Source organism: Chiloscyllium plagiosum, unplaced genomic scaffold (genome assembly GCF_037043375.1).
Source record: "Chiloscyllium plagiosum isolate Xiang-an unplaced genomic scaffold, Cpla_swu_hap1 HiC_scaffold_4, whole genome shotgun sequence".
NCBI lineage: Eukaryota > Metazoa > Chordata > Chondrichthyes > Orectolobiformes > Hemiscylliidae > Chiloscyllium > Chiloscyllium plagiosum.
In genome coordinates this window covers 128080785-128105980 of record NW_028270142.1, presented here as the reverse complement: position 1 = coordinate 128105980, position 25196 = coordinate 128080785, and the positions used below count along the sequence as shown (strand labels likewise).

General features: G+C 41.1%; 1 protein-coding gene across 1 annotated transcript in view; it reads right to left on the bottom strand.

The window, feature by feature from the left end:
• The window catches only part of LOC122548888 (focal adhesion kinase 1), a 511554-nt gene extending 487436 nt beyond the window's left edge, over window positions 1-24118 (bottom strand). The window contains exon 1 of the mRNA XM_087986664.1: window positions 23932-24118. The gene's annotated coding sequence lies outside the window, so the exon portion shown is untranslated. The remainder of the gene's footprint in view (window positions 1-23931) is intronic.
• Between the last annotated feature and the right edge of the window lie 1078 nt (window positions 24119-25196).

The window sequence follows — 25196 nt, the reverse complement described above, 5'->3', positions numbered from 1 at the left end:
AGCTTGTACACAGCAAAGATCTACAAATGAGTTAAGTAGCTAGAGAATGCTTAAAGTCATAGTCATTTACATCAAAATAAGAAGAGGATTTGGCTAATCAAGTTAGTACAAACTCCTTGCGGAGTAACTCAGTTAATTCACTCCCCTGGTGGATCCCCACACCCTGAAAATTTATTTCCTTCAAGTGTCCACCCAATTTCCTCTTCAAGTAATTGATTTTACCACTTCCACCATCCTCTTGGGTAGAGAGATCATTACCACTCAATTCTTCCTCACAGTCCCACCACATCTTAATCTTAAAACTATGTCCCTTCACCTTTATGTCATCCAGCTAACAGAAATAGCTTTTGTTTATCTTATCTACAATAATTTTGTCTGCCTTGCAACTTCCCCAATCTACTTTACTCCAAGTAGAACAAGCCCAGCCTTGCTAATCCAATCTTCAAACCTCAACTCCCCCACTCACGCTTCACTGCATTAAATTCCATCTGCCATTTGTCTGCATGCTTTGCTACCCCTATGTTTTCAGCAACTCATGTCATCACAGTGTCCTTAAACCTCCAAATTCAGTATAATCAGCAAAATTTGGAAACTCTTCTGTATTCCAAGATCAGAATAATTTATATCTTGCAAAAAGAAAGCCATGTTCCTCATGTGATTAAAAAGGTAGAGAATATGTACAACATCATTCAGGATTTTGTTTCTCAAATACAGGCAGATGCCCCATTTTTGTTCAGTTCTGTGAAGGCTGTTTTATCAATGTCATCAAGTTATTTGCAACCCTGATCTAAATACATCATCATTTCCAATATTGTATGGGACTTCAGTCAACAGCCTGGCAGAACACTTGTGGTGGCATGGATGAAATGTTTGCACTGCTGAATTTACAAATGACCAGAGGCTATTAGTTTAGCTTTTACTTCATGTCAGAAGAACCAGGAGTTCAGTCCAGAAGGGAGAACAGTTTTCTTGTGGTAGGAGAATAAATGTTTCAATCTAGGAGAACTAGCCACCCAAGCTGAATTGTTTTGGGCTTGAAGCTTCCAAGCTGAGAGTTTGTGTAGAGAAGTCTTGAAATTGTTAGAACTGAAAATGCTGAGGTCAGAGTTGAAAAAGGGTTCATGCCAGAAGAATCAAAAGGGATTATAAAACTATCTAAGCAGCTCAAGGAAAAGAAACAGGGACAGTCAATTAAGAAAGACATTAAACATTTAAGATAGGATTGATCGTTCTTTGGGATTGAGTATCTGGAAAAGATAACCTTGGGAAGAGGTTGAAACTTTGTTTTGCTGCTGATGAGAAGGTCTGTTTTATATCCATATGTAGCTTTGTTCGTTCTTTTCCTTTTTTGTAATAAACTAATGTTCTGTTGTTACTGAACATCTGCAACCTCATGTGAACACATTTCTTCAGTTAACCGCATCAGTAACCAACTTCAAAAACAAACCCATGATCCATCAAGCCAGGCTTCATTCTTGGATATTTTCTAAACAACTGCTTCAAAAAGGTTACACATCTCTGGATCAGATAGGACCTGAACACAAGCCTATGGGCATAGTTTTTGGTGCTGCCACTGCACCATAAGGGCTCTTAAAAGGAGTGCAACTATACTGTAGATCAACCTGTTTAATACTGTTATGACACACTCTGAAGCAGTTAAAATGTGACCTAGGTTTTCCATCTCAGATGCTAGGACACCATGACCATACCAGAGGAGGTCCAATTTCATTCTGGGGTTTGATTGTCCAGTATCATTATCAGCTGAGATGATAACGAGTATTAACCCTTGGGGAATACCACTTTCTCCCATTCTTCAAAACAAAGAATAACCAGGTACCACAACTTGCCGTTATAGAGTCATAGAGTCAGAGATGTACAGTATGGAAATAGACCCTTCGGTCCAAAACGTCCATGCTGACCAGATCTCCCAACCCAATCTAGTCCCACCTGCCAGCACCCAGCCCATATCCCTCCAAACCCTTCCTATTCATATACCCATCCAAATGCCTTTTAAATGTTGCAATTGTACCAGCCTTCACCACATTCTCTGGCAGCTCATTCCATACACGTACCACCCTCTGTGTGAAAAAGTTGCCCATTAGGTCTCTTTTATATCTTTTATAAACCTATGCCCTCTAGTTCTGGACCCTGGACACCAGGGAAAAGACTTTCCCTATTTATCCTATCCATGCCCCTCATAATTTTGTAAACCCCTATAATGTCACCCCTTCTTTGCTATTAAGCCTTTTTTAAAAATCTAATTAGGCACTGACCCTCCCACTGCATTATCTTCAAAATTTTACTAATCAACCTATTCAGTCATAGCTGTCAAACTTCTTAAAATCTACGTAGACAACATCCATTTTACTCCTTTCGTCAACCTTCTGTTACTTTATGACCTCATTAAATGATCAATGTGAATGTGGAGTTCCAGAAGACCTAATAGAAGAACAGGAAAATTGACGTTTTTCTGACTCCTGATGAAGGGCTTTTGGCCGAAATGTCGATGTTCCTGCTCCTCTGATGCTGCCTGACCTGCTGTGCTTTTCGACTCTAATCTCCAGCAACTGCAGTCCTCACTTTTGCCTAAGACCTGAAGAGACTGCTCAATCGCAGTATCTGATTCCTTTGCCTCGCAAGAATCTACCAAGTCTTAAAAATATTTAATGACCCTGCTTCAACAACTTCGCAGTTGAGAGTTCTAAATTCACATAACCCTTGGAGAAAAAAAATTCTCTTAATCTTTGCCCTATAATGGTGGTCCTGATTTTAAAAATCAGTGCTCTCTCATTCTGGACTCCCTTATAAGAGGGAATAGGGTCGAGAGTGGGGTGCTGGAAAAGCACAGCAGGTCAGGCAGCATCTGAAGAGAAGGAGAATCGATGTTTCAGGCAACAATCCTTCATCAGAAATGAGGCTTGTGAGCCAAGGGTGTGGGGAGATAAATGAGATGAGGTGGGGCTGGGGGAGATGTAGCAGAGAATGCAATAGGTAGGCAGAGGTCGAGTTATGGTGATAGGTCAGAATGGAGAGTGGAGCGGATAGATGGGAAGGAAGATGGACAGGTAGAATAGGTCATGAGGGTGGTGTTGAGTTGGAAGGTTGGAACTGGGATAAGGTGGGGGACAGGGGAATTGAGGAAACTGGTGAAACCCACATTGATGCCATGTGGTTGGAAGGTCCCAAGGTGACCCTATAAGAGGGAACATTCTTTCAGAGCCTATCTTATACATTTCAATCAAGTCACTCCTCACTCTAAGCTCCGGTGGAAACAAGTCCAGCAAGTCCAAGCTATGATCATAAGCCAAAAATTCATTTCACCTATCAATTTGGTAAATTTCAGTTGAAGTACCTTAGCCTCACATTTCACCTCACCTTTCAAAAGAAAGGTATGACAGAGCTGTATATAACATTAGTAGGCGACTCCTGGAATACTGTGTGCAGCTCTGGTCATGACATTATTAGAAACATCTGATCACACTAGAGATGATGCAGAGGAGATTCACCTGGATGTCGCTTGGGCTTGAGTGATTCAATCATGAACAGAGACTAGAAATTCTGGGATTCTTTCTCTTCGAGCAAAAAAAAGTGTTGGTCAGGAGAAATTTTCCCTTTAGTGGAGGGGATAATGACCAAAGGCACAACTTTAAGAAGGTAAGGAGCAAGAGATTTAGAGGGAATTTGAGGAAAATCTATTTCACTCAGAGTGTGATGGGTATCCTCATTGTCTTAAAGAATTGGCAGAAGTGGAACCCTCAAGGCATTGAAGATGTGAGCATTAGATGAGTACTTGAAGCTGCCATGGCATACTACACTATGGGTAGAGTGCTGCAGTCAAAAAGAGTCATAGAGCAGTACTGCATGGAAATAGACCCTTTGGTCCAACTCATCCATGCCAACCAGATGACCTAAATTAACCTAATTCCATTTGCCAACATTTGGCCCATATCCCTCTAAACCCTTACTATTCATATACCCATCCAGATAATTGTACCAGCCTCCAACACTACCTCTGTCAACTCAGTCCATACAAGCAATGTGAAAAATTGCATATTAGGTCTGTTTAAATCTGTCCCCTCTCACCTTAAACCTCTGTCCTCTAGTTTTGGAATCCTATGTCCTTCATGATTGTATAAACTTCTCTAAGGTCACCCCTCAGCCTCCGAAGCTCCAGGGAAAATAGCCCCAGCCTATTCAGCTTCTCCATATAGCTCAAACCCTCCAACCCCTGACCACATCCTTTTAAATCTTTTCCGAACCTTTTCAAGTTTCACAACATCCTTCCTATAGCAGGAAAGCCAGAATTGAAGGCAGTTTTCCAAAGATGGCCAAGCAATGTCCTGAACAGCCACAACATGACTTCCCAACTCCTATACTCAATGCACTGACCAATAAAGGCAAGCATACCACAGGCCTTCACTACCCTGTATACCTGTAACTCCCTCTTTCAAATAACTATTAACCTACACACTAAGCTCTCTTTGTTCAACAGTACTCACCAGGATCTTACCTTTAAGTATGTAGGTCCTGCCCTGATTTGCTTTTCCAGAATTTAGCACCTCACATTTATCTAAATTAAACTCCATCTGCCACTCCTTGGCCCATCTGATCAAGGTCCCATTGTACTCCAAGATAACCTGCGTGGCTGTCCACTGCACTACCGATTTTGGTGTCATCTGCAAATTTACTAACCATACTTCCTATGTTCACATCCAAATCATTTATATAAATGATAAAAAGTAGTGGACCTTGCACTGATCCTTGTGGCACACTGCTGGTCAGGGCCTACAGTCTGAAAAGCAACCCTGAACCACTACCCTCTGTCTCCTACCTTCGAACCAGTTCTGTATTCAAATGGCGAGTCATCACTTTCTTCCAGATGATCTAACCTTGCTAACCAGTTTACCATGCAGAAGCTTGTTGAACGCCTTACTAAAGTCCATACAGATCACATTCATTGTTCTGCCTTCATGAATCCCCTTCAATACTTCTTCCAAAAAGCTCAATTAAAAGACACAATTTCCCAGACAAAGCCATGTTGAATCCTAATCAGTCCTTGCTTTTTCAAATACATGTAAATCATGTCCCTCAGGAACACCTTCAACAACTTGCTCACCACTGATGTCACGCTCACCAGTCTATAGCTCCCTGGCTTTTCCTTACCACCTTTCTTAAATAGTGGCACCATGTTAGCCAACCTCCAGTTTTCTGGCACTTCAACTGTGGCTACTGATGAATCAAAAATCTCAGCAATGGACCCAGTAGGACAGAGATGAGGAGAAACTTCTTCACCCAGAGAGTGGTGGCTGCGTGGAATGCTCTGCCCCAGAAATCAGTGGAGGCCCAGTCTCTGGATTCATTTAAGAAAGAGTTGGATAGAGCTCTCAAAGATAGTGGAATCAAGGGTTATGGAGATAAGGCAGGAAGAGGATACTGATTAGGAATGATCAGCCATGATCATATTGAATGGCGGTGCAGGCTCGAAGGGCTGAATGGCCTATTCCTGCACCTATTGTCTATCAGTAATCACTTCCCTATCTTCCCACAAAGTTGTAGGGTACACCTGCTCAGGTTCTGAGGTTTTATCCACCTTTATGCGTTTGTGTCCACACTGGTCATTTGGTAGGTGTAGTGAATGCTGGATGACAAGGGAAATTAACATTTTGATCAAGAAAAAGAAGAAAGTATGTATCAGGTATAGAGACTAGGAATCGAGTGAATCCCATAAGAGTATAAAGACAGTACAAGTATACTAAAGAGGGAACTTAGGAGGGAAAAAATGTAATATGGACATTTTTCAAGATGTCATTATTTATATCCCCAAGGACTCTATCTTCCATATCTTTCTCCACAATAAACACTGACGCAAAATACTCAGTTAGTATCTCCCCCATCTCCTGCGATTCCACACATAGGGGCCCTAATCTCTCCCTCATTATCCTTTTGTCCTTAATGTATTTGCAGAATCCCTTTGGATTGTACTTAACCCTATTTGCCAATGCTATCTCATGTCCCCTTTTTGCTATCCTAATTTTCCTTTCAAGTATACTTCTACTTACTGCCTTTATACTCTTCTAGGGATTCACTTGATTCCTGTCTATATCCGACATATCCTTTCTTCTTTTTCTTGACCAAAGCCTCAATTTCCTTCGTCATCCAGCATTCACTGCACCTACCAAATGACCAGTGTGGACACAATGTACTGAACAGCTTTTTTTACTATGCTGTTAAAAACTCTATGAATTCAATGAATTCAACAGATTCACTACCCTCACGAGGAAAAGATTCCTCTTTGTTTGTCTTAAATGGGTGACTCCTTCTAGTCCTAAAAACACTCCCACAAGGCGAAACAACCTCTCCACGTCTATCCCGTCAAGCCCTTAAGTATCTTGTGAGTTTTAATACGGTCTCCTCTCATTGTTCTAAACTCCAACGAGTACAAATTCAGTGTACTCAACCTCTCATCAGACAATCCCTCCAAACCTGGAATCAATTTAGAGAACCTTCTTTAGATTTTTTCCAATAATCAAAAATGTTCTCCTGAACACATGAAAAAATTCCTCCCCCTTCACACTTTTTATTCCAACATTGTCCTAATTGATATTTGGATAATTAAAGTCTTTCAATATTACCATACTACAGTAGATTTCCCCACAGATTTGTTCCTCGATCTCTGCCATGATTAAGGCTAAGAAAATCCCAAGTAGCATGATTTTCCTCTTTTGCTTCTCAATTTAACCAAATAATTTCTGTCCTGGCTCCATTTTTTCAACATTGCAATATCTTATTTAATTATTAATGCCTCACTATCTCCCCTTTTCTTTCTTCCATGTTTTTGAACACTTCACAATCTTTGCAAGAGTTCACTCCAAACTATATATTGCTGCCTCTTCCTTTGTACCAATTTCCTACAATTTAGTTTCATATAACTTATCTACTTCTATGTGCTGGCGACAATTCTTCTGCCAAATCAGTTAAAACTCTTCCTAACCAGACTAGTGAATACGCCAGAAGGACACTGCCCAAATTCTGTTGAGGTGCAACTCAGTCCTTTAAAATAGTTGCCTTCTGACCCAGAATTGTCCCCAGTTCCCAAAGAATTTGAAACCCGCCCTGCTGTTCTATGCTTCAAGCATTAATCTTTCTAGTCTCCCTATTTTTAATCTGGCTATCCAAAGATCTTACTTTTAACTTCCTAACGAACTCCTGAAAATATGATCTTCTCCTCAACCGATGCACTCCAGGTATAAGAAGGGAGAGAGTCAGATCTCCACAAAGGAAAGGCAGTCAAGCTAATCTTTTGTCAACTGATAGTTGTCCTCCATTTGCCCTTCTCTCTAATTATACAACTAGATTAGAAAACATACTGTGCATTTCTATGTCAGGTATTTTACTGACAGTAGAATTTTAATCCACTGCACTTTACATTGACTCCATCATGCTCAATCAGGAGATCACTTGTCACTAAGGAGAGCCTCTATTGGGTAGAGTGGCATTACCACTATTCTAAATGGGATTGACTCAAAACCAAACTAACAGTTCAAAACTGGGAATTCTGGAGTCACCATGAAACATATAGAATTGTGACCTGCTCACTAGAGCTCAAATTACATGTGGGCAGCAGTTGAATTTACCCAAAAGGCTGAGGAATATTCAGTCACATGAGCAAATAATCTGTGAAAAGTCACCCCCATATGCAGAACAAGAGATTTAAACAGCCTGTGAATGTAGGGGCAATGAACAGTTCGGACAGGAAAGTGAACTCCTGTATCTTGTATCTTGTACTTTTCTTTGTTTAGATGTAGGACCCAAATTTCAGATTGGACTACTTCATTTTCTATGCCAATAAAAGAATTCTATCATGTAAAAGTAAAAAAAAATGAAGATGATGGAAATCAGAAAGAAAAACAAACTTAGCAGGTCTCACACAATCTGTGGAGAGAAAACACAGTTAATGTTTTGAGGCAAGATACCATCCTGATGTCATAAATGCAGTCAGAGAAACCATTATCTATTCCTCATAATAGAATCCCCTATCACTGTTGTTATCCCACTCTTTATCACTCCCACTTCTTTATCAATCCTTGACTCTTATTGCACTGCTGCCCTGAGGAAACATTTGCCCTAACAGTATTCAAAACTGAAAACCTTTTAGGGGGGAGATGGCCTCAAGGAACATCTGCGCTGACTGGGGATTTACTCAGTCTGGCACTCACCGTTCTACCTGTGATTCTTTACTGGAATTGCAACCACTTGACTATAAATATTACCCAAAAAGGAGTTTGCCTCGTAGATATACCACAGCGACCCCAGCACCACTCCTCATCCAAAAAAATAAATTTCCAGCTCCTGAAGCTAGAGACATCACCTGCGTATGTGGTTACCTTGAACACTGCCAAGTGTCCCCTATTTTCCACATTACACAAGAGGATCATTCTACCTGGCCAACCTGCCTTGCCATGATGTACTCTTAAATTACTGTCTACTTTCTCTAGTTTAAAGAATATTAAATATATAGCAAGGATCTTTCCTTATTCCTTATGCTTTAACCACTCTCAATCTAAACAGAAGGGGCACGGGCAGCACGGTGGCGAGCACTGCTGCCTCACAGCGCCAGGACCCGGGTTCAATTCCAGCCTTGGGTGACTATCTGTGTGGAGTTTGCACGTTCTCCCCCTGTCGGCATGGGTTTCCTTCGGGTGAAGCTTAGGTGAATTGGCCATAGTGTTCAGGGATGTATAAGTTACATGGAGTAGTCAGGGGTAGGTGTAGAGTAATAAAGGTAGGGGAATGGGTTTTGTGGATACCCTGAGGGTCAGTGTGGACTTGTTGGGCCGAAGGGCCTGTTTCCACACTATAGGGATTCTATATTTTTCTATTAGCAGAATAATTTTCACCTTAAAGGTTGAACAACAGAAACACTTAGCTAGCCTTACTTATCAACGCAGTACTTGCCTCATGCTGGCAACCAGTCCAAATTAATATGCTTAACTTGCAATATCATTCTAGAGTAGTTTAAACTCATTCCTCTTACAGCTTTTCTATTCTTGGTCTCTGGAGGCTAGAGAAAGAAAGGTGAAATAGCATCTTCCTCCCCTTCTCACCAAACCCACTTTTCATCAAACTCTGAGTTACCAATCTGCACCAGTGCACCAATGACAGAGCCCTTACCTCTCTTGTTTATCCAAAGGAACTCTGATCACTCTCCTAAAACTCACCGACAAAAGCCGGTTACTGTAATTGGCTGATCTAATTTTACCCGTTGCATTTGCTTGATTTTCTTGATTAACTCTGCCCTCAAGCTGGTAAGAGACTTTAGACTTAAAAGATTAACTTGGGGTTCTTATGGTGCAATGGTAGTGTCTCCCCCACTGGGCCAGAAGACCTGAGTTCAAGCCCCAAATGCTCCAGCAGCATATAATAACCTTTTTGTAAAAAAAATTGACCTGTTCAGATGTTAAAATTAATTTTAAGTAAAATGCTAAATCGCTGGCAAGTGGTCCTAGATTTTGCACCCTTTAAAATTTAAAACCTTGTCTTGCACTAATTCAGTCATACAGATCCACATCATAATACCAGAAAAAACTTAGCAACAGTTAACTTCATAATCACTTGTCTTTCAGGAATACCTAAAAGAAATTTTCCTCTCTTATCAAACAAAATTTTGAATAAGGGAAAGGTCACAGATCTATTACATTAACTCAGAATCCCTACAGTGTGGATACAGACCATTTGGCCCAACAAGTCCACACTAACACTCCGAAGAGTATCCCACCCAGACCCATTCTCCTACCCTATTAGTTTTTTACATTTTCCCTGACTAATGAACTCAACCTCCACATCCCTGAACACTACAGGCAATTAAACATGGCCAATTCACCTAATCAGTTGTGCCAGATCTGCTGAACATTTCTAGCACCTTCCAGTTCCAAAGGTGACTTTGCTAGTAGAAGCAACTGGAGAAGTGCTGGCTGCATTGAAACAAAAAAAAAACTGCAATTCAACAAATATGGCCATGAAGAGGAATGACAAGATTTACAAGGATGTGGCCAGGGTTGGAGGATCTGAGCTAGGACGGGGAGGCTGAATAGGCTGGGGCTGTTTTCCCTGCAGCATCGGAGGCTGAGGGGTGACCTTAGAGGTTTATAAAATCATGAGCGGTATGGATAGGGTAAATAGACAAAGTCTTTTCCCTGGAGTGGGGGAGTCCAGAACTAGAGGACATAGGTTTAGGGTGAGAAGGGAAAAATTTAAAACGGACCTCAGAGGCAACTTTTTCATGCAGAGGGTGGTGCATGCCAGAGGAAGTGAAAGAGGCTGGTACAATTCCAACATTTAAAAGGCTTCTGGATGGGTATATGAATAGGAAGGACAGAGAGATATGGGCCAAGTGCTGACAAATGGGACCTGATTAGCTTAGAATATCTGGTTGGCACGGAGCAGTTGGACCAAAGGGTCTGTTTCTGAGTTGACTTTATAACCATGTCAAAAAGCAATGTAACGTTAAAAACTATTTAGAAATGATAATGCATCTTCATCTCAGTCACACATTATTGTTAACAACTGAACAGAAAAGGTTATGGGTAAGACAAAAATTTGATTGAAAGGATATAAATATGGAATGATAGGTGAAAGCAACACCTTCCATTATCTTAAAATGAAAAAGACCATAGGTACCAACAGAAGCGACAGGGACTGCATCACAATACCTTAACACGTCCAACTTATCTGTTCTGTTAACAATTGAGACAGCTTGTGATTATAGGCATTTAGCTGGGGTTTTTTTTAAAAACTGCATTCTTTAATAAGGATATCTTAATTTAAACTTGCTGAACATAAGACCACAGAAGTATCACAGGATGTGGTTCAATTCATATCTGTTCCAGAGCCCTGGACTTCTCAAAATGTGTTCATTAGAACTTCTTTCCCTACTTAAAACCAGATTCTTGAATTCTCAAATAATATTCTCTGATTTTAAAGAAAAGATTTGTGAAGGATGACAAGAAAGAATGCAGTCATACAAAAGAGTATAACAAAGCAAGTCAAGATGAGAGTTTCATCAATATTTCCAACGTTGCTGCCATTTTCAATATAAACACATTAACACGCCAATCTTTTATTTTTACCTCAGTAGCCCTCAGTCAATATTCTGGAATTCCCCACTTAACACAAGCATAAGAACACCTCTACCACGAAGACTGCAATTGTTCAAGAATACATTTCACACCATCTTAGAAAGCCACGAAGAGCTACAAGTGGAGCCTTGTCAGCATCATCCTCATTCTAAGAACAAACACAAAAAATGAAAAGAAATGGAACTGCCAGGTACAAACATCAAATGTTAATATATTGGCTGCAAGCACCCTCAAACTTGAGCTGCAAATATTTGACAGAGCCACTATCAGAAAACATTTTCCCCCAAATAGGAACCCAAATCAGTATCAATTAGATATAAACTTTGTTATGGGTATTGTATAGATTGTGACACATGTGTTGTTTTGCACTTTATGCTGCCCTGTGTATGACTGTACTCTCATGTAATTTGTGCTGTCCATGTAGTATCTTAGATCTGGAGGAATGCTGTCTCATTTTTTTCCCCACTGTGTGTCAGTTGTATATTGTAGAAATGACAAATAAAGCTACTCTTGACTCTTCACACATTCCCAGTACCTAAGATGACCTTAGTTTCCAAACACAAAGCCCATTGTTCTGCATATATCCAGTATTTAAGTTGACACATTCTGCCCTTTTCAGCCATCCATGCTACATTAGCTTTAGTAGTCAGCCTCAATTTTGCACCCCATGAATATAGATGGATTTATTTATTAGCGCCTTATAACGGACCCAACAGGAAATGTGGATTGGGGTTGTAAAAACATAAAAGGAGTTTAAGTAGTACACAGAGCAAAACAAACATAGTAAACAAAAAAAAAAGGAAAAGTCAGTTTCAGGCTAAAAATCATAATATTTGCTTATTCATCAAATAACTGTACTGCGGAGAGGGAATTCTATGTTTGTGAACAATTGGTGTGGGAATGGAAAGCGATAGAAATAAACCTGAAGATGACATCCAAGACCAAAGCACAATGAGAACATGGATCACCACTGACCTAATTTTGAGAACTTTGGATCAGAATGGTTTCTCTAATATTATCAGAACAATTATACCATTAATAGAAATACCATGCTTGCATATGCAGTTCAGAGACAAATCAAACCAAGAGTCCATCAAACATTTCGGAACAACAGCTACTTACGGAACAGAAATTTCCAGTGTTAGAATAGAAGAACAAGATTACTTAGAGACCAGCAAAACACCTCAAGCCAAAATGACCAGTTTCCATCAATTCAGACAGCAACAAAATCAGAAGATCCATTGTGTCACATCAGCAACGTGAAAGAAATGCATGGCAATGCATAGAGCAAGCAAGGCGGAAAGGTTCATAAAGAGTTCCAATGAAAACTATAAGTCATGGGTAGGCAAAATTCACTGTGGTACAAGCCTAAACCACTGATGGAATAAATTCAAGGCTACAGTAATTTACAAAAGTAAAACCATACAAAATAAAAATCAATTTTTCTGCAGTGTGTTTTGTGCATTTCCACGGGCACCACTTGGATGGATGAGAACGCAGTCAGGTTGTGGATTAATAATCTCAGAATTCTGTGAACAGTTGGCCCCTTTGAGGATCTGAAAACTGAATACAGGTTGAGGTAACTAGTTGTTGTCAGGAACAACCACTTAACAGATGCGCTTAATAACTTAGGCAGCAATAAAGTGGCTTCTCGATGCAAATAACATGACAAAATGGCTTCTCGGCTTCAAATTGACAATTCTACTAAAGCTGCAAAAAAAATGGCTTTGAAGTTACTAATTGCTAATTCTGTATAATTAACTAACCACAGTCTGCTTCAATAGAGATTAACATACAATGCTCCCTTTATAGCATAAAAATAACTAGACAAGATAAGACATTACTGGCCATCCTAAGTGACCTTCAGATGCAGGTGCAATGGCTCAGTTAGTGAGATAGGGTGGCCTGAGAGTTGGAAAACAAAGTTGGTTCCCAGGAAATATCAGTGGACCAAGCAAGTATCAAATAAAGCAGTATTGTGTATTGATTGGTAACTGTCTGAATGTACTACGCGATCATGGCCTGTACCTTTCTTTAAGAAAAAAGTATTAAAATGTCTTTGTTTTAAGCCATGTGCGCAGCTCCTCCAAGAAACATGGGAGTGTATAACCTCTGTCTCTGGACGTTCTGTATGAAAAATAAAGAGTGAAGTCTTAAAAGCCAGACCAATTGCAAGTGTTTACTGACCGATCACGGAACTGAGGGACCTTGCTAGGGGTGCAGATCTGGTGCCATGACTCTGATTCTGTATGGACAGATTGTGGACAGTGGTGGAAGAGCCTTGAGTCCTCTATTATTGAGTGTAAAGGAATTGGCCGGCCAGACGCGAGTATATTCTCAGTTTGGTTTTCCTCACATTCAAGCCGCGTTTGACTCGACCCCCTCTCTGTCTATTGTTTAAGTCCAGTCAGAAAAGGATCAGTCCTGGTAAAAATTTATGTTAAAAAAAAAAGGGAGTCAGGGACTCCCACCAAAAGTCGAGGATCTGTGGATCGGGGATCCAAATAGAGTCGGGGACTCCACTTACAGGTCGGGGACCTGAATAAGGAAGTATTCAAATGAGTCGGGTACTCAGATTCATCAAATTGGTGTTGTCTAAATTGATTTCATAATAAGGAAGTATGACAACACATTATAAACAAGACTGCTGAGGGTTTTGGAAAGTTGAGAAGGGTTTGCGGAAATCATTAGTTTTGTTGTTCGTTGTTGGGTTGTTGAATAGTGAACGTCTTAAGTCGGGATTATAAAAGGAAGGTTGTTTTAAGATGAGCAATAATATAGACAAGACAGAAGATCAGTCTTCATTGGTGAAACTATTTGAAAAGTATCCGGAAAAGTCTGAAAGCCTGCGAAAACTTTCTGGCTCTTCACATAAGACATTGGGTGATGAACAGTAGCCACTGGGCGGCCCTAAAAGTGCTCAATTGGTTAAATCAGCCCAGCAATTGACTTGGTGACAAAACCTGGGCTCAAACAAAAAGAATTGATTGGACTGTGGCAGCAATTTTGTTGTGAAAGCCACAAAGAATCGGTTTTGCATTCATGGCAAGATACTGCCACCAAATTGGGAATGGAATTAACTAATGATGGCAACGTGAAATCTATTTAGGTTCTCAAAAATGAATGTGCTCGAGTCAAAAGTCAACAGAAACAAATAGTCACCGGTGACTAATAAACAAAAAGAACTGTGCAGTACGATGGTTGGCGATGATTGGTGTTCCTATCTGCACCTTGCACCGCCACTGCCTCCCCCACCCGCACCCAACCTGCCAGAAAATCATAATGCAAGCCTGGTTATTCCAGTCCCTGCCATAATCGATAAGTCAAGCACCCCCTGCCCTAACCCCAGAGTTCCTCTTCTGAGGACTTGGGAGATGAACTACCTGCTCCAGGCATGTTCCCCATGAGAGAACTGCTGAAATCACAGGCTGGCGCTGCCAGTCAAATCGCCACTATCCCAGTTTTACTGGCCAAGGAAGCCCCATGAAATTATGTCCATTCTCAGTAATGCTTCGGACCGCCACAAGGTTCCCCAATAGTTTAGTTGTGGTGTTTAGGAAATCAACAAAGTTTATGATGGCACTGCCCAGGACCAATGGGCCCTTATTCAAAAGATCCTTACCAGCACTGAATATGCCAGTTTCACTGAATGCATTGTTTGTAATGATTTTGCTGCCCTCGTCAATGCCGTGACTCAGGATCAGCAACATTATATCCTTGCTGCAGCATCTGCCATACTGGCAAAACCTATTGGCCTTACTTGTATCCTCGAACTTCACCCTAAATGTAAGGAGTCTGCTGAAGACTTTCTTGATCACTTCTGAGAATGTTATGAGTCCTATTCTGGGGATCGAGCTTTGAAATTCCGTGTTGCCAATGCTAAATATAAGTAGGTTACTGAACTGTCTGCCGCCCTCGGTCACCACAAATAACCTGGACTGAGTTGACGCTAACCCCAATCAACTCCATCGTTCTGTTAAGGCTCCGTGGAAACATCAGAGCGAAGACAAGGCGCCAACCGTGTAAAGTCGGAATTTGTTGTCCAGGAGGAGACTTCTCAACAATTACCTATGTGTTGCAGGAGCATTCCTTCGTTTCTAGGCCATGGCCAGGGTGGTCCCTCCCAGACAACTCCCTCAGAGCTGTTTCAATTGTGGCAACCCATATCACTGGGTTCTGACTGTCCGATCCAAGACTGCTTTATTTCTGGCCACCCTTTTCATTGGGCTTCTAATTGCCCGACAGGGCAACGGGGGAACGAAGGAGGTGGACGTGGAAATTACCCTGAGGACCCTTATGACAACTGGGGGAAACTCACTAATAATAATCTCTCATGCAAGCAAGAGGCAGAGGATGACTCACTAATTTTTCGCAAAATGACCCCTTTTCCCAATGACGAAGTAACTTTCTTTTGAAGTCTGTGTCTTACAAGAAGGAACCTACAGTCTTACTTAAAGTTGAAAAGAGATGGTATCCCTTATTGACTGACACGGGAGCCTCAATGTCCTCAGTGAAATCTAACATGAACCTTCCAATCTCTTAGAAGACCCAAAGATTATCTGGCTTTTAAGGAGAAACCTACGATTATCCAGATCCTATTTCCAAGGCTATTCCCTGGACCACCGCTTTGTGATTACTACCACATTATCCTGCAATCTAATGGGATGAGATCTGCCGTGCACCTTCCAAGTCAAACTAACCTGTTCCCCTGATGGTGTCCCACTTAATTCTGACTCAGTTGAGCACCAACTGTACGTGTCCACTAAACCCCAATGGTGGTCACTTGACCTTGACCCCAAAAATTCTGCAAGTCATGTCATCCTTGCTTACAATCAATCCCAAGACCACAAATCCCTTGAAGATTTTTTTCAGGGATTTAATTGGTACTGAGTGGACTGTACAGATCCTGGCTCAGGTCACTGGGCAGGAGGGTGAAGCAGATTATGTTCAAATACCTGCTCACCTATGGAAAGAGGCACTTACCTCAGCTCCTCACATCACCTGGAAGGTCAATCCGCCTCATCATGCTAAAGATCTGGGCCCTTTGGTCCACCATGCAATTACCAGGGCTGACCCACACTGCTATCATCTGCAAACACTCCAAGGAGGTATCCAAACTCTACCTCTCTCAGTATCACACTCCTGCACCATGAAAGTCGGGACGTCCTTTATTTAGTCCATCCTGATGTATGGGCTGAAACATCCTTGTTGGATTTACATAATGTGAACCCTCTCAGATCGCTCTAAAACCAAATGTTACTCTCCCATCCATCCGTCAATATCCACTGAAACAACAGGTGAGACCTAGCCTCACTGCTCTAATTCCTAGCCTCACTTTCTCTGCCAAGGCATCCTGGTCCCTTGCCAATCACCCTGTAACACACCAATTACAGGGTGATTGGCAAGCCAAACCAGTACAGACTGGTTCAAGACTCAAGAGCTAATCAACGCTATTGTACAGCCTCTTTATGCCCTGGTCCCAAATCCAGCTCATATTCTAGTCTCGGTACCATCAGATGCTAAAACTTTTCCTTGTTGACCTGCAACATGCTTTTTTGTTTCTCTCTGCCTCTTCATGAAGACAGTCAGTACCTACTTACCTTTACTTTTAATGGCCACTAGTTGACATGGACTTGACTACCTCAAGGTTTCGTACATTCTCTGATCCTTCTCTCAGGCCTTACAGAAACAATAGCAGTCTCTCACCCTCAGAGATGGGTCTGCACTGATCAAATAACATAGACAACCTCCTTTTTGCCAGTTTAGATGAAGAATCTAACCGCTCTGATGTCATCCTCCTCCTCAACTATCTGAAACACCTGGGTTATGTTGTCTCTCCAAAAAAGGTCTTAATTGTACAGCGCCAGGTAAAGTTTCTAGTTTTCATCCTGTCAGCTGACTCATGCTCTCTTGAACAGAGCTGGATTCACTCCTATTGTCAACTTCCCAGTCCCAACAACTGCAAAGCAGGTACGCCAGTGGCTGGGCATGGTCAACTTCTGCTGATAATGGATCCTTAACACTGCCCTCCTCGTTATGGTGTTGACTCTTTTTACTTCCTACAAAGGTACCTTCAAGCTCTCCTCAGGTGCAATGGCTTAGTTAGTGAGATAAAGGTGGTCTGAGTGTTGGAAAACAAAGTTGGTTGCCAGGAAATATCACTGGACCAAGTAACTGTGAAATAAAGCAAGATTGTGTATTGATTGGTAACTGTCTGAATGTACTGTGCGATCATGGCCTATACGTTTCTTTAAGAAAAGTATAAAATTGTCTTTGTTTTAAGCCACATGCACAGCTCCTCCGAGGAACACGGACATGTATAACCTCTGTGTTCCGGCCATGAAAAATAAACAGTAAGGTCTTAAAAGCTAGACTGATTGCAAGTATTTATTGACCAATCACGAAACTGAGAGACCCTGCCAGGGGTTCACCTTTATTTAACAAATGATACAATGGCATTAGAAATGGTCTAGAAAGTTCATTAGGTTGATTTTCTTAAGAGATGGGATTGAGTAGGTTAGGCCCTTATTCACTGGAATTTAGAAGAATCAAAGGAGACCTTATGGAAGATGGAGAGCTTTAGGGGCTTGGCAGGGTAGAGGGAGAGATAGAACATAGAACATAGAAGAATACAGCGCAGTACAGGCCCTTCGGCCCTCGATGTTGCGCCGATCCAAGCCCACCTAACCTACACTGGCCCACTATCCTCCATATGCCTATCCAATGCCCGCTTAAATGCCCATAATGAGGGAGAGTCCACCACTGCTACTGGCAGGGCATTCCATGAACTCACGACTCGCTGAGTAAAGAACCTACCCCTAACATCTGTCCTATACCTACCCCCCCTTAATTTAAAGCTATGCCCCCTTGTAATAGCTGACTCCATACGTGGAAAAAGGTTCTCACGGTCAACCCTATCTAAACCCCTAATCATCTTGTACACCTCTATCAAGTCACCCCTAAACCTTCTTTTCTCCAATGAAAACAACCCCAAGTGCCTCAGCCTTTCCTCATACGATCTTTCTACCATAGAGAGGTTGTTTTACTTTATGGAAAAGTCTAAGACAGAGGGCATAATCTCAGAGTAAACGGTCATCCAGTTAAAACAGAGATGAGGAGGAAATCTTCTCTCAAGAGTAGAGAATCAGTAGAATTATTTCCTGCAGAAAGTGGCTGAGTCATTAAGTATATTCAAGGCTGAGATGGACAGATATTAGTCAGTAAGGAATCAAGTATTATGGGAATAAGCGGGAAAATGAAGTCGACAAACATCAGATCGGTAATGACTTCATTGAATGGCAGAGCAGACTTGATGAGCCAAATGGCTGACTTCTGCTCCTATGTCTTAAGGTCTACATAGGCATCTTGGTATCCTATGCAAAGTATGCAGTTTATTATTGTACAGCTTGTTTAGATTCCATTAAACTATTGCAATCAAGAGATAGTTGCAAATAAATATCAAAACTGCAATACTGCTGGTGGGGCTAATATGTGTAGCGCAACCTTTAGACCTGAACAAACCATTCTAGCCTCATCTCTCCTTTGAGCAGAATAGATGGATAGTTGGTGGAGAACAAATTTTCACCAAGTATGGAATGGTGTCTGCTGCCAGCATGATATTTAATTTGATTATCAACCAATCACAGGATGCTATTAGTCCACAGGTGTCATCAGATTATTAAACAAATGCAGAAGATCCAATTCAATGATGACAAATGTAATTTGTTGTGGAATAAGTTATGAAACTGAACGTGCCAGATCTGATCCAGGGGAGGACTCTTATGGTGATGCCAAAGGTGAAGTGACTCAAAATGAATCTGAGGAGTTCGATGCCAAAGACAACTAATTTGGTAGGTTTTAAAATACTTATGTGGTAGTTAAATGTATCTTTGTAGAATTAATATTCAGTAAGTTGTACCAAAATAAATTATGAACTACATATTTTTTATTAAACACATTTCAAAGTGATCACCACCCATATCAACACTGGTAGTTCACATCATATATTTAGCATTTAAAATCATGGAGTCTTCAAAAGTCATAAATGCCACAATCCATTGTACATACCTTGGGTATAAACACCAGTACTTTATACACAAGTTTAAAAACAGTAATTAATGTTAAAATTTGGTTTTGAAAAATAGAACAAAGTTAATTATTAAATTTTAATTTATTCAGTGACTGGCTTGTGATGCCATCATCAGCCATGTTGCAACAAATAACTGAGGAAATACTTGTAAACTTAGGGACTCATTTACAGATTTATTTTCTTTTTAATCACTCTTGGGATATAGGTGACGCTGACTGGGGCTGTATTTATAGCCTGACTGCAGTAGACCTTCAGAAGATGGCTGCGAGCTGCTTTTTTGGCATTGTCCTTGTGCTATAGGTAGATTCACAATGCCATTTGGGAGGGAATTCCAGGATTTTAATCCATTGACAGTGAATGAATAGCAATATATTTCAGAATCAGGATGGTGAATCCCTTAGAGAAGAACTTTCATGCATATATCTACTACCCAAGTCTTTGTAAATGTAATTATTTGTAGGTTTGCTTCAAGATCTTTGGTGAATTTCTGCAGTGCATCTTGTAGATAATACACATTGGTGCTACTGCACATCAGTGGTTGAGTGACTCAATGTTCGTTGATGCAGTGCCTATCAAGCAGGCTCCTTCATCCTTGATGGTGTCAAGGTTCTTGTGGGTTATTGGAGCTGCTTCATCCAGGTAAGTTGGTAGCATTCCATTACACCCCTGACTTGTGCCTTGTCGATGGTGGTCTGGCTTTTGGGAGTCAGGACACGAGTTACATACTTCAGCGTTCCTAGCCTCTGACCTGCTCTCGTAGTCACTGTACTTCTATGGCAAGTCCACTTGAACTCCTTGTCAACGGAACCCTCAGGATGCTGATAGTGGGGGGATTCAGTTATGGTAATGTCACTGAATAGCAAGGTGCAGCTGTTAGATTGTATTTTATTGGAGATGATCATTGCCTGGCATTTGTGCAGCATACATACTATTTGCTACTTTTTGGATCAACCCTAGATATTGTCCAGATCTTGTTGCATTTGGGCATGAACTGGGCAGCATGAGAAGAGTCCTGAATGGTGCTGAACATTGAGCACTTTTTGACAAACATCCCTATTTCTGATCTTACAATGGAGGAAAAGTCATTGATAAAGCAGCTGAAGATGGATGGGATTAGGTCACTACCTTGAGGAAATCCTGCAGAGATTTCCTGGAGCTAAGATGACTAACCTCCAACAACCACAACCATCATCCTACGTGTCAGGATTAACTCCATCAGTGAATTGTTACTGAGCAAGTGCTGCTTAATAAATTTGAGATAGTTTTTTTTTGTTAAGCACAAGTATTATGGGATATAGGTCAAGATTAGAGTGGTGCTGGAAAAGCACAGCAGGTCAGACAGCATCTGAGGAGCAGGAAAATCCATGTTTCGGGCAAAAGCCCTTCATCAGGAATTCCTGTATGGGTCAGACGTAGGTATATAGCGTTAGGCCACAAATCAGTCATGATCTTATTGAATGGAAGAACAGGCTCATGGGGCTGAATGGTTTACTACTGTTCCTGTGTTCCTATAACAGTGTTGATAATACCTTCACAACACTTTACTGATGGATTGAGAGTAGACTGATGGCACATTAGTTGGCTGGGGTGGATTTGTCTTTCTGTGTACAGGACATTTTTCGAAATTGTCAGGTAAATGCTAGTATTGTCATTGTACGGAAACACCTTGGCGAGGAGTAGTGGAGCACAATCTTCAGGACTATTGCCGAAATGCTGTCAGGGCCAGTAGCCTTTGCAGTATCCAGTGCCTACAACTGTTCCTTGATATCATGTGAAATGAACCGAATAGGCTGAGGAGAGGCATCTATGATGCTGGGGACTTCTGGAATAGGCAGAGATGGATCATTCACTCAGCATCCCTGGCTGAAGATTATTGCAAATGCTTTTGTCTTATCTTTTGCACTGATAATCAATGATCTAAGAAGCCATTTGATAAAATCTTGACATTTTTATACTTTAAAAAAAGTTGAAAAGGTACATTTTCTACTTCAATTAACTGGTTACTTCAATGACTACTCTTCAGTCATAAAAGTCAGAGTTATACACCATGAAAACTGACCTTTCAGTCCAACTCTTCTGCACAAACCAGATATTTCATCTCCACCACTTCGTCTAGCAGCTTGTTCCAGACACACATCATCCTCTGCAAGAAAGAGTTGCCTCATGTCCATTTTAAATCTTTCCATTTTCACCTTAAAGGTATGTGCTCTAGTTTTGGACTCCCCACCCGAGGGAAAAGACATTTGACCATTCATGCTATCATACCCCTCAAGTTCATAAACCTCTATAAGATTACCTCTCAAGCTCTGACACTCCAGGGGGGGAAAAAAAAAGCCCTGGTCTATTCAGCCTCTTCCTCTAGGTCTAACACTCCAGACCCAGCAACACCTTTGTAAACCTTCTCAAGTTTAACAATACCCCTCCGATAGAAGGGTGACCAGAACTGAAAGCAGTATTCCAAAACTGGCATCACCAATGTCCTGTACAGTTGCAACAAGACATTGCAACTCCTATACTCAATATTCTGACCAATGAAGGCAAGTGCACCAACCACCTTCTTCACCAACCTATCTATCTGCAACTCCACTTTCAAGGACCTATGCACTTGCATCCCTATGTCTCTTTGTTTGGCAACATTCCCCAGGCACCCAACCAAGAACTGTCCTGCCCTAGTTTGCCTTACCAAAATGCAACATCTCACATTTATCTAAATTAATCTCCATCTGCCACTCCTCAACCCATTGGCCCATCTGATCAAGGTCCCATTGTACTCTGACATAACTTTCTTCACTGTCCGTTACACCAATTTTGGTACCATTTGCAAACATACTAACCATACTTTACATATTCACATACAAATCAATTAGTTGCAATTCCCTGAATGTCACCTTCAAGATCATTGCTCTACCTGAGCTAATTAAAATCAAAACAAAAAAACTGTCTAGATTGCCAGTTGATCACTGCTTTATTTTATGAAATATAAATGCAGAAGGAAAAAATGCAAACAGGTTTTACTAAGTGCATTCTTTCACAAGGAATAGTGTCTTCCCAAAACAGTTTGATGTACAATTGCCAGATTCCAGTTATGGATTTGTCTTAGTCCTTGACAGTAATTAAATCAGACAGCTACTCAATACAATGTTTTCATGTCAGACTTAGTCATACATCAATATCTATTTCCTCTAGATACCAATGGCTTTACACCATTTGAGTCTCATTTCTAAGATATAACAGTGCTCATTTTGGATAAGTTGTTTCGTATAAAATTTGTATGACTTAAATTGAGATTGATATTTCTACGTCCTGAAAGGACCAATTTTTGTAAAAAAAATTGATAGTTTGAAGCCATGGTATACTTTTATATACATTGATATAGAGCTCAGAAATAAAAAACTTTGAATAGATTTCTGGCTTCCTTTTTCCAAACTAAAAAAAAGTTAAGAGCACTTCTCAAAGCCACACACTCATCCAGACAAACTTGACTGGTTAAATACTGTAATATATTCAATACTAATGGCAAGAGACAGATATAAAAACCAAAGCCTTTTAATTAACTATTTGTGCACCAAGACCATATGTGGAGCCATTAAACCTTTTCACAAAAATCTTAATGGCCTCAAACAGTTGTTTAATAGAAATCAACAACATAACAAAAACTGTCCAATTCAAAGTGATAAATGACAAACGAATATTGTCACTGTAATAAATATTAGATTATTTCAAACTTAATCTTTCATGCGGCACACACATTTAGTGTCAACATTCTGCAGCATACTAACACTTGGCGGAAGGCTAAACTGCTGCACAGATGGCAAATTGAAGTAGCAGACATTCATTTCGAACAAGTTGAAAATAAATTGTCGAAAATTCAAATAAAAAACACTGATCCAGGTGTGCCACTGCATCAGTGGATTGAGTTAGGGGTGTTTGTTGAAAGCCAGGTAAGAATGTTCACATATTTCGAAAGTGAACTACAATGAAACGCAGTTCAGCACATTATTTAAAACATAATACTGCACTAAGAGCAAGGAAAATAACAAAACCCTCGAAATAAAACCGGGTAGGGGAGATAGACAGCCGCAACTCTCTTCTGTATACAGTACCTTGCTGACGAAAACAGTGTACACAACGAAATGAAGCTCCACATACACACAGGCATTTCACTGACTGCAGCCTTTGCAACTGCAGTTAAGTGCATCAACGAGACGTTAACTATCACACAGTAATATATACACATATATATAACCCAGGCCCGAATACACTAATATTTCAAAACCGGGCCCGAATACACTAATACTTCAAAGAAAGATACACCTCTGGTGATTCCCTTCTTGCCCACGTCCAAAATAAACTGTGGCCAAGGAGAGAAAGAGGAAAGAACACAAAACTCCAAGGTTTACATCGGCCGTACTTTGGTTACGTGTAAGAATAGAAACAAAAAAAAATGTGTAAGGAAAATAAGTCCTCTCCCCCTTTCCCTCTCCACTCCTTTCTGAAGGGCCGGACAGAGACGAGAACAAGGACTGCGGGGAGACAGCCGGCGCCACTCTCCATCCTCGCCTCTGAAACTTCACTCGCAGCAGGATCGACCGTCAGCTATCAAATATCTCCACTCCCAACAAACGTGGAGTCAGACTGGGAGGGGAGAAAATATGTATAAAACCTGCATTTCTTTATTCTTCCCAAAAATACAGTAACACCACCTACTTTCTGTTGAGTTGAGTGGAGAAAAAAAAATCCGTTGCTCCTTAAAAGCCGTTAGTCGAATCGTTCTCCCATACACAAAGCCAATTTTGATTTTGGGGAGGTGGCGTCTCTTAAAAGGGGGGGTGGGGGTGGAATCGGGAATGGGAAGGTTTAGATTGCGTCCGCGTTTCTTGGCGAGCTGCTGTCTGACAGACAGTGCAAAGGAACAGCAGGGGGACCTCGCAGCGGCAGCAGCAGTCACTCCCTCCTCCTCACGCCTCTGCCTCTCTCCCGTCCCAACGGCTGCGGCTATCCGCACTGGCCGCTGGGAGAAATTGTCAGCATCCCAAGATGGCGCCTGGAAAGAGAGACGGGGGGGGGCGGGAGAGAGCGAGATAGTCCTCAGCACCGTCCCCCCCACCCCGGTATTTACTCACTGTTCACACCCTTCAAACCGCATTCTGACCAAAATAGAAAACTTCGACTGCAGCACTTCAGAAAGTCCCACACCACGCTTAGAGCTCTTATTTAATGTTCAAAATATCTTATTCTGAATCGCGAAGGTTTCCCTTCCCACACGGCAATGTATTTTTTTTTAAACTAGTGATTGCAACTGTCACCACACTGGTTGTAATGGTAACACAGTTGCTCTTGCAGATGATTACATAGATTTGGAGCCGCTTATTCTTCCTCCTGAAAGTTTCCCACAATAAGGGGTAAGGCACACAAGAAGAGGTCCTTGATTTTTTTTGTTTGAAAAAAAAGTACAGTGTTTGGAGATAAAAGTATTACCAAAGGACGCTGTAGAAATTGTTACTAGAATTTAATCTGACAATTGTGCACATTTTCCTTTGTGTACCAAACAGTTTTGGATCTAATACCTTGGAAATAACACATCCTTCCTATCCACAAGCTTTACTTCCTCTGTCACAATTCTGAGTCATGCTTTTGTGTTCATATTTGGCATTGGAACTTTTCATGGAAATATTAGAATGAGTGGAACCTGTCAATAATTATCAAGAGAGGCACAGGGATTAAGGAGGGAATTTTGAGAATTGAGGAACAGGCCGCTGGAGGCACGGTGAGGTATAACGAGCTGAGTAGAGTCATAGAGATGTACAGCAGGGAAACAGATTCTTCGGTCCAACCTGTCCATGCCGACCAGATATCCCAACCCAATCTAGTCCCACCTGCCAGCACCCGGCCAATATCCCTCCAAACCCTTCATATACCCATCCAAATGCCTCTTAAATGTTGCAATTGTACCAGCCTCCACCACTTCCTCT